Raw genomic sequence first — 14,279 nt, 5'->3', positions numbered from 1 at the left:
TTCAAATGAATTAAAAAATTAGGTTTTTCCATATTTATACAGGGGATTTTGTCGACGAGCAGCACCCTTCATCGACAAATTCTCATTAATTTCGTCGACGAAATTCAGTCGGCTCCAGAACCCCTCTCGGCTTTTCTTCGTCGATGAAGCCCTGTGTTCGTCGACGAAATTATTGAAGCCTTCGTCGACGAAACCCTGTGTTCTTCGACGAATTCAGGCAATCTTAAAAAAATTACTTTTAACCGCCAAATGCAATGTCATCGACAAACGCTCCGCATTTGTCGATGAAGTCTACGGTCTCCTTCTGTTTTTGTCTTTATTTCCCTCTCTCTTTATTACTCAAATTTCCAATTTAAATTCGGGTCGTTACAGTATCAGTAGACTTGAGTAAGATAGAAGCAGTAGTGGACTAGGCGAGACCGAAGAATATGCAGGAGGTCAGAATTTTTGTAGGTCTTGCAGGTTACTACCGTTGGTTTATTGAAGGGTTCTCTAGTTTGGCGGGTCCTTTGACAAAAATCACGCGGAAGAGCAAGAGATATGATTGGGTGGATGAGTGCGAGCTGAGTTTCCAGGAGCTAAAACGGCGACTGGTCACTGCTCCAGTTCTGACTCTTCGATCCAGTGATGGTGGTTTTGTTATATACAGTGATGCTTCGAAAAAGGGTCTTGGCTGTGTTCTAATGCAGCAGGGCAAAGTAGTGGCTTATGCATCTCGTCAACTTAAAGAATACGAGAAGAACTACCCGACGCATGATTTAGAATTAGTAGCGGTAGTGTTTGCACTGAAAATTTGGAGGCACTACTTATATGATGAAAGATGTGAGATTTTTACCGACCATAAAAGTCTTAAATACTTTTTCACCCAGAAGGAGCTCAATATGAGATAGCGTAGGTGGCTTGAATTGATTAAAGACTACGACTGTGTTATTAGCTATCACCCAGGAAAAGCTAATGTGGTAGCTGATGCTTTGAGTCGGAAGTCAGTTGATGCGACAGTCTCAGCAGTGCAGGTTCAGCATCAGATTTGCATGGACCTTAAGAGATTGAATTTGGAGGTAGTGGAAGGAAACCATCAGGTTGTCTTTGCTAGCTTGGTGGTATAGCCGACTTTGCAGGAGAGGATCCGTGTGGCGCAAAAGGAGGATCCTGAGTTGGTTGATATCATGCAAGGAATCCAGAAGGGGCTAAAGCCGGATTTCAGTATCCCTGGCGATGGGATATTGAGATTTCGCAGCAAGGTTTGTGTACCGAATAATGCTGGGATTAGACGGGTTATTCTAGAGGAGGCACATCGTTCACTTTATACTGTACATCCTGATAGTACGAAAATGTACCTAGATTTGAGGGAATCTTTCTGGTGGTCTAACATGAAAAGAGAGATTGCCTGATTTGTAGAACAGTGCCTGACTTGTCAGCAGATCAAAGCAGAACATCAGAAGCCAGCCGGACCACTTTAGCCACTCGATGTCCCTGAGTGGAAGTGGGAACATGTCTTGATGGACTTTGTGACGGGTTTACCTGCGGTGGTGCATGGGCAGAATGCCATATGGGTTATAGTAGATCGATTGACGAAGACTGTACACTTCATTCCAATCAAAGTCAGCTACTCTTTGAATAGGTTAGCATAACTTTATGTGCAGGAAGTGATACGACTCCACGGTGTCCCTATATCTATTGTTTCAGATCGGGATCCGCATTTTACATCTCATTTCTGGAAGAGTCTACAGGATGCCTTGGGATCGCGATTGACATTCAGTACGTCTTTTCACCCGCAGAAGGATGGACAGTCGGAGAGGACTATTTAGTCGTTAGAGGATATGTTGCGGGCTTGTATACTAGATTTTGGTAATAGTTGGATACGATATCTACCGCTTGTTGAATTTTCATATAACAACAGATACCAAGAGAGCATAGAGATGACACCTTATGAGGCTTTGTACGGTCTTCGGTGTCGATCTCCATGGTACTGGGATCAGATAGGTGAGCGGCAGATACTAGGTCTAGAATTGATTCAGAAGACCTCTGCAAAGGTCGCATTGATTAGGAAAAGGATTAAAACAGCTCATAGTTGACAGAAGAGTTATGCTGATACTCGTCAGCGAGAGTTGGAATTTGTAATAGGAGACATGGTATCCTTGAGAATCGCTCCGATGAAAGGGGTGATGAGATTTGGGAAGAAGGGGAAGCTAAGTCCTCGGTATGTCGGGCCTTTTGAAATCCTTGAAAGGATTGGTTCGGTTGCTTCTCGAGTGGCGTTACCTCTAGCATTGTCCAGAGTTCATGATGTATTTCACGTGGCTGTATTGAGGAAGTACGTACCAGATCCATCGCACGTACTGAGTTACGAACCTCTAGAGATCAGTGACACCTTATCGTATGAGGAAGTACTAGTGCAGATATTAGATCCGAAAGTACAACAGTTACGGACTAAGGAAATACTTCTTGTGAAAGTATTATGGTGTAACCATACAGTAGAAGAAGCTTCATAGGAATTAGAATATGAGATACGCCAAAAGCACCCACATTTATTTGATAGTACATGAATGTGTATTAGACAATATAGATTAAGTGGTAAAGTACTTGTGAGAGTCTTGTCTATGAATGTAATCTTCTGATGTATCTTTTGGGTAACCACGGTATTCCTCCACCATATGTGAGGGTATGTAATAAATTTAGGCCAAAGTCACTTTGTAGGTGACGGTCGACTCTTTTGTAAGCGAAATTATAAGAAGAGATTGTGTTAACATTTAGTAGTAAATTTCGAGGATGAAATTCTTATAAGGAGGGGAGATTGTAGAGATACAAACCTTCATAAACTGTGTTCGTCAAAGAAGGATCACATTCGCCGACAAAGTCCTTCATAAACTCGTCGACGAAATTCAGAGCCTCGTCAACGAGAAAATGCCGAGAGGTTTTGGGGGTTCTCGGGAAATCTTCGTCGATGAAATTCAGGGCCTCGTCGACGAATTTTGTGGTGGATTCGTCGACAAAAACGCCACCTCGTCGACGAATTGGACCGGGGCAAAGGCTCTATAAATATCCCATATGAGTTGCTTAAAGGCTAAGTTTCATCCAAAAGCTCTCTCTCTCTCTCTCTCTCTCTCTCTCTCTCTCTCTCTAAGCTGCGAATCCCTCTCTCTCTCTAGGATTCTTCGCCGTTCGTCGTCCGTTTCCAAAAACGGAGGGTACTGCATGGATCAGAAGAAGAAACTCCACACTTTTAGTGGAGCGGATCGTCGTTTCGGAGAGTTTCGGGTTTCTCAAAAATCGAGGTAGGAATCTAATCTTAGTTTTGATTAGATATTTGGATAGCAGTAGAAAAGATAGTAAGATTATGTTCTGTGGTTTTAGGTTTTCGGGATCTTGGGTTATCGATTTGGACTGTTTTCGTACGAAGTTTCATTTCGAGCATAAGGTAAGGGGAACTTGATTACAACAGTTATTTTGGAAAACCTAAACCGCTAAAAAGCTAGTTTACGTTATTATGTATGATTTAACTGCTTATTTGTGAAATTATACAGAGTAGAAATGCTGGTTTGACGATTTTATGATTTTTGGTAAAAACGAGGATTTCAACATGTAATCTCCAAATTTTACAAACATCGTTTATTTGTGTTTATACTATAGTAGGAGAGGCTCGAATCGTTTATTTATTCAGTTAAACTATATATATTGAATTTCTATCATTTAACAGGTTTTTGTATCAAACTTGTGTGATATATGTTGATATAGGAATGAATGGATTTTCTATACTATTGACATAGAATATGGGAACGAAGTTCCAAATTTGTTATACTGAGAATGTGATAAACAGAGGCTAGTGATACACCGAGCCGCATCACGAACAGGGCATTGGACGAGTATCAATGCACAACCTGAGCCACGAGGTAAAACTGGTTATAGAGATATTTTGCTGTTGGTCATCTGATAAATCATTAAATGGTCGAAAGATAGATGTGGGAATTTTGTAATACGAATAGTGATATACCTAATGTATTACTGTATTGAAAATATTTGATTTATATTCCAAATGTTGAATTAAAATATGCATGTATGCAGTCGCACACTGTTGTAACTCCTTCTTCCTTACTAAGAGGTGTCTCACCCTATCATACAACCTTTGTTTTCAGGTCCATCAGTACATCGGTCCTAGTAGCTCAAGGGACTGGGGAGATTATTTTGGTTAGCTTACGTAAGCATCGGAAATCTTGTATTAAACTTAGATGGAAGTCCTTTTTTGTAATAATGAGAATTGTTCTAAGTCCGAATTATGTAAATTATGGATGTACTAGTGAGCTCTGGTATAAGACTAGTAGAAATCCCAATAAATGTTTATGTTTTTCCGCGACATTTACATCATGATTATGTATGTTTTACACCCGTATGTCCCTGTTAAGGGCGGGTTGTTTCCATATTTTGAACAGGTATAGGTATTATGTATAAATGAGTAACAACTGAGTTCATATAAAGGGTCGGGTCGTTACAAGGGGTGTGCATAATTCAGTGAAAATCGAATTAATAGAACTAACCGACCAAATTCGGTTAGTTCGGTTCAATTTTATATTTCGATAAAATTGATTATTTGATTTTTGGTTCACTTATGGAGAAATTATATTTCGGTTAACCGATTTAACTAAATTATATAATTAATTAATAATTAAATATAAATTATATAATTTATAATTAAGGTTCCATAATTATTATATAATTAATAGTTAAATATAAATTAAATATTGAAAATGTACAATCATATTTTTTTCTCATAATTAATTATAATTTGATTCAGTTAAATTAGGTTAACCGAGTTAACCGAAAATTTGGTTTGGTTGAGTAAGGTTCGGGTATGAAAGGTAGTTCGGTTGATTCAATTATGATGGATAGTTAATCGAATTTTTTTGATTAATTTAGTTAATTGGCCGAATCGACCAATTACACATCCTTACTCAAAGTATTATATTATTTTTAGTAGTATTACTATTAAGAAGATTTCTTACTAACAACCTCACACTCTTATTTGGGTCGCATCTAAAACTCGATAATCAAAAAGGATTTTAAATTTTAAATTTTATGTATTTAAATAAAATATAATATAAAATTATATTAAATTATATTCAAGTATATCCAAATTCAAATTTAAATTTAAAATTTAAAACATAAAAATAAAGTACAGACAATAAATCAAAATTAAATTGCTCTACCCCGATAGTTCCAACATATGGGCCAACGTCGGTGACTATTGTTCCCATTTATTTTTTGAATGTAATGAGAGATATAAAGAAATTTAGGTACAGGCATGATGGTGATCACGTGTACCTTTTATTTTTTAAATATTTATTTATTTTTATCAACCCTAGATCATGGATCTCCTGTCCCCTCCAAAATTCGCAGATCTCAAAACCCCCATTCAAATTCTTAGGGTAAAAAATGGCCAACCATTTCCAATCTAATTAATGTCCTAAAAATGAGACATGATTTTTATGATAGATTTACTTAATAATTTTTTAGACTGACAAATTAATTCCTTCCTACATTAAAATAATACACAATATCTTATTAAAATTATTTTAAACTCGTTCTTTTATATTGGTTTGATGGAGCTTTTAAAAAATAATAAAAAATAAAAAATAAAAAATAAAAAGAATTACTTCACCCCTACTTTTACGGATATTCTTATGATTTGAACTCATCATTTTAATTAAGATCATCTCAATCCTTCACATGCGATTAATAAAAATCCTTTAATGGTAAAAGAAATTTCGTATGATTATAGACATATCTCCATAATTAAAATTTAAGATATTTTTGTTAAGAGTTCTTAAGTTGAGAGTAAAAGGAGGTGTGTAATATGATGTGGAGTTTCGTTTTTGCAATCTATCATTCACTTGCATGGTTGATATCATACCAATTTTTCGACTGTTTATTACTTTATTGCTTATCTTTTTATATATGGAAAGAGTAAAATAAGAGGCTTACTTATTCGAAATTAAATTTCGAGCGAGATGCATGAATGGAGCATTAACATATTCTAAATAGCTTTCTCAAAGAATTTAGGCTCAAAATTGATGGTCTTGGTCTATTAACAAATGTGTATTCTTGAATTGTTAGTTTAGAGTTGTTAGTTTAGTTGTTAATTCAGTTGTTAATTGAGATGTTAGTTCAGTTGTTAGTTCATTACATGTACTAGTATAAATACTTTTACTTGTACAACTTTTCATAATTCTAGAATATACAATTTATTTATTTAACATGGTATCAGAGCATTCTCTCTCTTTCTCTCTGCTTGCGAATGGCGATTGGCGAACCATTTGTCATTGCCAGGAAAGAACGCCACAAGACCTGCGTTGTCTTCAGCGATCGAGGCTTCGTTGGAAGATCGCTCGTCCTTTGGCTCCTTAAACTCGACAACTGGATCGTATGAATCGCTGATTTCGCTCAGTATCTCGAGCTTGATCCGTCCGAGCGCGACTCACTTCTCTCTGAAGTTGTCTCAAATCGTCGCGATTCGTATGTGCAAGTTGATGTTCACCTCTTAAAGCACTGCTCACCGGGATCCTTTGATTGTTCTGGTCTCGTGATTCGCTGGCAAATCCCAGCAGCTTTCTGGCGAAACAAAGAAAAACTTGAATATACCTTCTGCATTTCGTTGTTCGGAAATCATAACGTTGTTGCGGAGTTCGTTCTCTGCGGACTCTTTAACTCTTTCGAATTTGAAGTTCAGAATCGTCTGTTTTCATTGCCTCCAGAAAGATCCTCTCGTAGCCTTGCCTCTCAGCCCTCGACTCTCCACGTCTTCCAGCGACCTTGCGCTTTCTGGTTACTTCTCTGGCTCCGGTGTCCTTATTTTGTCACACCCATGTTGGAGTGCGGTTGCATTATCGAAGCTCGGTACCTCTGTTTTTCTTTGATTTTTTTTTTGTTGCAGAAATTGTTGGTCGGGCGCCTCGCACTTCAGAGCGACTTCGCAGCTCTCCACTCTCATCTCTGGTTTGATCTACTAGTCACTGTCGTTGTCTCCGTCTCGTCTCCGGCTCACTCATATTTGGTCTAATCTACTGGTCAATCATTCCCTCACTTCGGCTATGCCAAGTCTTGTCACTCCTCCTCAGAGACAATTGATCTCTTCGTCTAAAGCAACTTCAGATCTTGCCTTAGAGTGTTCGATATATTTTAGTTGATGCAGCTTTCTGGATCTATTTTGTCTTCTTCTTCTTCTTCTTCAGAAATTTCTTTCTGATAGATGGCGCTATCTTTGATCAACACAGACTATTTTCTCTTGAGCGTCAATTTTCAATGGTTCTTGTTTCGCATTATCAGTTCGTTGAGTTCAATTGAAGAATTCGTCTTTTACACCTGGAGTTTCTTGATTTTTCTTGAAGGAAATTTTCCTTCATTTTTGTTTCGCTGCTGCCTTCGGTTTGGCCATATTTTTGGTCTTCACTTCGCAGCAATTTTCTTCTTTGTCGGCATCTCACCATCCGACATCGTTATCTTTCTCACTTGCTTTGTGCATCGGCATCTCATCGCATGACATTGTTGTCTTCCTCGCCTACTCTGTGCATCGGCATCTCCTCCTGTGGATCATCTCCATCTATGCTTCACATCAATGAAGTCCTTTTCATCATCTTTTACTGTAAGATGGAGATGTTAAATCTTTATTCACCATCTCCATCTTGAGGGGACATATTAACAGATGTGTATTTTTGAATTGTTAGTTTAGAGTTGTTAGTTTAGTTGTTAATTCAGTTGTTAATTAAGTTGTTAATTCAGTTGTTAGTTCATTACATGTACTAGAATAAATACTATCACTTAAACAAATTTACATAATTCTGGAATATACATTTTATTTATTTAACATGATCTAACTCAAATTCTAAAAAGACTTCATGCTAAACTTTATCAGTTCCTTTTCAATAACAAAGTTATAAATGATATTTTAATTTTCCATTGCAATTATAGAATTCATCTTCACTTACGCTTAGTAGTCAATGATTTGACTACCTAATTGAAGCATTCAAAATCAGAGAGTATCTGTTCATGACAAATTGAAGAAGGTCTAAATTCATCCATTAATTCAGCTTACACACACACACACACACACATATATATATATATGACCACCTCATTGCAAAATTGAAACTATACGAACATACGTGGAGTATTAATTAAAAGAAGAGCAAATATTTTTAAATTATTTTCTCTACTATCTTAGAATGTCTATTTTCTTTTATGAGTTTAAATTTAAATAAAATTATTAATTAATGAATAAATTTAAAATTGATATTTCTTTTAAAACAATTTACACTTCCTTAATTTTTTGCAATAAAAATTTATGATTCCATAATTTTTCAAATTATTTATAATGATAAAAAATTAATGTGCACATTACATGTGTGGCCAGTTGGGAAACAAAGGTATATAGATAATGGTTAAAACACAATAGTTCAAGATAAATCTTTCCCTAATTCAAATCAAAGCTAAGTAGACTAATCAATTACTAAAAAATTATAAGTAGTTCACAGTCAATCACCAAAATCAGCCACCACAATTACAATATATATATTAAAGCAGTACGTTACAACAGGTCTTTCCTAGTTGAACTAAAAGTATACACAAACTATAATTGTTAAGAATTATAAATTACTGACACATAAATCAATATGAGTCATCACCAATAAGATGATTAAGCAAACTTGAATAGAAACGAAAAGGTTTCACTTGAAAATTAAGGCTGCTGCCTAAATCATGAAAAACCAAGGCTAGTGAGCTCCAAATAATAACCAAACCACCGAAAATTAAGAAAGATGAGTTACGAAAAATTTGTCAAAATCTTAGTTTAGTCAAACGAAAAATTTCCATCTGATTATCAAAATCAACTGATTGCATATGCACCTTTAACCCTAAATTTTTAGTTAGGCATTTTCCTCTCTCTCTCTCTCTTAGTGATGCTGGAATCCTACTTGTTCAATTGGTTAGCAATAAATTCCTAAATTAATTATTTTAGTTGCTTGAGAGATGACCATACATCTTTCAAAGAAAACCCCAACCAACTAATTAAATAATCATTCCACTCCAAAACAATAAGTGGGCTACCACTCCACATAAAAGCCTTCTTTATATATACACTTACTTAAGCACGGATTCCTCTTCTGCATTCACCAAGGCAATTAATTAAGTGTACCATTTACAACTAGTCTCTCTTTCTAATCCATACTCAATCACATAACAAGAATTGGTATATAACATCTCTAACCCTATATTTCTACTTCTACGTACATACGCGCGCGCGCGCGCCCACACACACACACACACACACACATATATATATATATATATATATATGGACTAATTACCTAAAATAATATAGGAAGAGAGATGTGCTATTTCAATTAGATATTAATCTTTTTTATTTTTATTTTTTTTGATAAATGAAAACTTGGAATGGCTGAGTCGACCTATGGAATCGTGATATCTTTTTCAAATCTGAATGAATTTAAAATCACGCCCGCCCTTCAGATATATACACACGAAGTAAACCCTAGGATACCTGGAAATCAGGGCAAGGAATAGAAGACCTAATCTTTAGAGAATAGGGGTCGCTTTCTATTCGTACCGTTGAATTGAATATATAATTAAGAAAAGATGCAGCCAGCTCTCATTCACACCCCATTAAACAGATGTACATGCCGAAAGAAAAAGGATTGTACGTAGACGTAGTAGTAGGGTAGGTCCATTTATAATTTAAACTTTAGGGGATTCTATTCTATTTTTTTTTATGAGGCCAAGTTAGTTACTATATTATATATACATTAAAATATCATTCTCACCATCGAGCTAGGTAGACTTAGGTAGGGCAGAATGTATATGTGGATCGCCAAAGCTGAACATTTTTATGGTATTAACTATTATATTATGTGTGAAAAAGTAAATTTGGATATGATCTTCATCAAATCAGGAATGATGTCCAATCACTTTGCAATTATCTGCATCATGACTTACGTGGGCTCCCGCATGCATGCGGAATCCTACCACTCCCCTAACTTATTATTATTATTATTATTATTATTATTATTATTATGAAACAATAGTGTTCAAAACCCATTTGGATAATTGACTAATTCACTAGAATAATTGGTCCATCCCTCTATTCTTCTCAACTTAAATATTAAATTATTATCTTAAATAGAAAGTCGTAATCCCAAATGTACTTAAATATTAAATTATTATCTTAAATAGAAAGTCGTAATCCCAAATATAATTAAACCTTAATAATTTAAAGAGAAGAGTTTTGAGTTTACCACCTGTGTCATCCTTGGAAGATAAATTATTATTACTATTATTATCACATATATATATATATATATATATAGAGAGAGAGAGAGAGAGAGAGAGAGAGAGAGAGAGAGCACAATAAAAAAAATTATTTAATTATGACTTTCTCTCAAATTAAATTTAACTTACCAGTTGAAATATCTCTCTCTCTCTCTCTCTCTCTCTCTCTCTCACACACACACACACACACTGTAAGAACCCGAACCGTGATAAATGAGTTTAAATAAATAAGAGAGGGGTAGAATGGGAATTTGGCACATTTCGTCGACGAAGCTAGATTTCGACGATGAAATTCAGAAACTCGTCGATGAGGAGTCTCGGAAAAACCGGTGATCTCTAATTCGTCGACAAGGTCGTCGATTTGTCAACGAAGGTAGTGGAAGATTCGTCAACGAAGGCACCATTTCGTCTACGAATTGGGCCGAGTCAAAGGGCTATAAAAAGGAAATTCCATTACTTCCTCACTAAGAAACAAGGATCCTATATCTCTCTCTCTCTCTCTCACTAAAACTCTCCCGACTCTCTCTCTCTCTAGATTTCTTCGCTGATCGTTGCTAAAATCGTAATTCGGAAGTTACCACGAAGATCGTGGGAGGATTCTCTACAGTTTCTATGGATCGGAATCTTGTTTCGGAGATTTTCGGGTATTGGCGAAAAATCGAGGTAAGGCTCGGTTTTCATTTCTGATCTGGTAGTTTTGTAAGTAACAGTGTCGTGAGCATATTCTGTACTGTGATTTGTAGGTTTTAGAACTCGGTTCGCTGCTTAGGGACCTTAGAGTTCGGGATTTGCTATTCAGGGAAAAGGTAAGGGGAACTATGTTTATATTGATTATTTTTGAAATTGGATTCGGTGGAATTGTGGTCCACGGTCCTGTGTGTGTTTGTCTACTCATTTAGGAGGATATAACGGGGAAAACTATGGGTTTTTCATTATTACATTTTTGGGAAAAAGGGGGGTAACGAATTGCATCCCTGGTTTTGTTGAAAATCGAGGGTATATGTTGATTTATATTGTGATATTGAGATGGTCGTGCCTTGACTTGTTTAAACTATATTTGTTTGAAAAACCATGATTTAGATTACCAAATGGGTGTGGTTTGTTTGGTTATATGAGCATGCATGTGTGTGTGATATGTTGAAATACTAGTAGGAACGGAGTTCCGAATTGTTCCAGGTACTGAGAGTGTCCGGCTCTATATTCGAGGGCGTGAGCCTATACTGGAAGATCAAGCCGAAGGGTGTGGATCCACTAGTTAGCACCGGTACGATGACATGAGAGTCGGGGACTAGCCATGTGCCAGTGGCGCCGTGCTTCGCGGGTTGGTCGGGCCAACGTGAGATTGTCGCGAACCGGCTTCGGGCTGAAAGGTGTGATGACACCAGGATTACTGATCATGTGTATGTGTTTGTGTGCGTGTATGTACTGTGAAAAATTAGTACTGGAATGCATTTAACTGCGTGTATGTTGTATCATGATAACACTCAAATGCCACACATCGATATAACCTATTTTCTTCCTTATTGAGAGGTGTCTCACCCCTGCTGTACGTACATTTTTATAGGTCCTTCGCGTAACCGGAACTAGCGTCCTAGTGTAGGGAGCGTAGTGGCTGGTGTACTGCGTTTAGCGCTTGGGTAAGTGCTAAAACTCTATTTTGATGGGTTGTCATTTTGGGATGTGTTGGGCACCCGTTTGTACGTTTTGATAAAGCATTGTGTCTGTTCTTTTATAGACTCTAGTATGGTACTGCATATGTATGTATGGTTTTTGTGCTGCGTATATGATTGTGATTGGATGTATTTAGGGTGCCTGGGAACCCCACGGGGTCGGACCCTTATCCATTGTACTGTATCTTTGGATGCTTTATCAGATACAGGGACATGTTAGTTACATTTTCACCCTTAGATCCCATTTCGGGGTTCGGGGCGTGACACACACCCATGCTGTTAACACCGGAGGAGCCCATGAATGGGCTTGATACATATGGGTGAACACTAACTTGACCCAAAAGTTTAAGCCTATTGGGTCCATGTGTATAAGCATCCATCATCCACTCAATTTTTTCAATGTGGAACAAACTCAAAAAATGGAATTCTCAACAATCTCCCCTTCACTTGTGTGTTCTAACTGCTCCCCCTTGAACGGAAATCGTCTCCTTTATGGGAGTAAGCCCAATTCCCCAATAGTTACTCAAGTGGGCCTTACCATTGACGTCTTACGCACCAATCCCACCTCTCACATCTTGACCCTATTCGGATCCATCCCCAGCCTAGATGATCCTTATTGGCCTCAGTCACACACTTGGCCTTCCGATTGTTAGCACATCAGCATAATTAGTTTCATGTTTCGACTTTTTTTTTTACAATGTTGCTCACCTAGAGTTATAAATTGTCGAATCTGATACCACTTGTTAGCTCCAGAGGCGCCTATGAGTGAACACCAACTTGACCCAAAAGTTTAAGCCTATTGGCTCTTAGGCCCAACCATGTGTATAAGCACTCATCATCAACTCAATTTTTTTAATGTGGGACAAACTCATAAGTGGAATTCTCAACACATGCACATTAGTTGCAATAAACATTTAATGTTTTTTGATTGTTATGGAACAAAATTTTTTATTAAGATGGGTGAAAAGTATGCAATTCCTTTTTTGTTTTTTAAATATTGATGCATACTTGCAGTTATTTATAATTTTCCAATTTATTAATTAATTATTTAATTAAATGAAAATATTATTTATAATTATAAAAATATGAATGGGTGAATTTTTTAATAATATGAAAAAAGAATGATTTGAAAACTATCTTACCTTTTTTATTAATACTAGAACTAGTAAATTATTGACTTGGATTATAGTAAAAAGATGGTACATCTTCTAACTAGCTCTTTCTATTTTTACATTTTTTAAAAAAAATTAAAGAAAATAAAAATTAAAAATGAAAAAACATTAAGAGACCCTCCTAGCCAAACCCTAGACACTCTAAGATCCTTTTTATAACTTGCTCGCCATTTCGAGTCAAAAGATAGATAAATAGATGTTAGGACCAGAGGAGCTTATGGGTGGGCTTGATACATATGGGTGAACACTAACTTGACCCAAAAGCTTAAGCCTATTGGGTCTTGAGCCCAACCATATATATAAACATTCATCATCTACTCTAATTTTTCAATGTGGGACAAGCTCACAAGTGGAATCTCAACAATCTCTCTCTCACTTGTGAGTTCTAACCGCTCTCCTTTGAATAGAAACCGTCTTCCTTATGGGAGTAATCCCAATTCCCCAATAGTTACTCAAGTGGGTCTTACCACTGGCGTCTTACATGCCTCGGATTGCATTCTACGTGTCTCCAAACTAATCCTACCTCCCACGTCTTGACCCAATTCAGTCCTACCTCTTACGTCTTTACCCTATTCAGATCCATCGCTAGGCTAGAAGATCCTTATTAGCCCCGGCCACACACTTGGTCCTCTAACTGTTAGCACATCAAGAGAATTAACTTCATGTGTCAATCTTTTCACGATGTCGCACACCCAGAGTTATGAACTGTCGGCTCTAATACCACTTGTTATGACCGGAGGAGCCTATGGGCGAGCTTGATACACATGGGTGAATACCAACTTGATCCAATAGATTTAAGCTTTTGGGTCAAGTTGGTGTTCACTCATGTGTATCAAACCCACCAATGGGCTCTTTTGGTCCTAACAATATACACATCCCATTGCACTAATTAGGGGCGTTCGTAGTGACTGAGGGGATCGAAGACCAAGAAGCGAGTTATTTATATCAAACATTCTTCATTTATTCTTTTATTACCAAGAAAAGTGAATAAATAAATTTTAAAATAAATGAATGAAAATTCCATTATTTTTTTAATATATATATGATTTATGATTTCAAAGTTTCAATCCAGCATTGACACATGACGTTGATTTTTTTTTTTCTT

The sequence above is a fragment of the Malania oleifera genome, chromosome 2 (genome assembly GCF_029873635.1).
Source record: "Malania oleifera isolate guangnan ecotype guangnan chromosome 2, ASM2987363v1, whole genome shotgun sequence".
NCBI classification, from domain to species: domain Eukaryota; kingdom Viridiplantae; phylum Streptophyta; class Magnoliopsida; order Santalales; family Ximeniaceae; genus Malania; species Malania oleifera.
Note: the sequence above shows the minus strand (reverse complement) of the source record.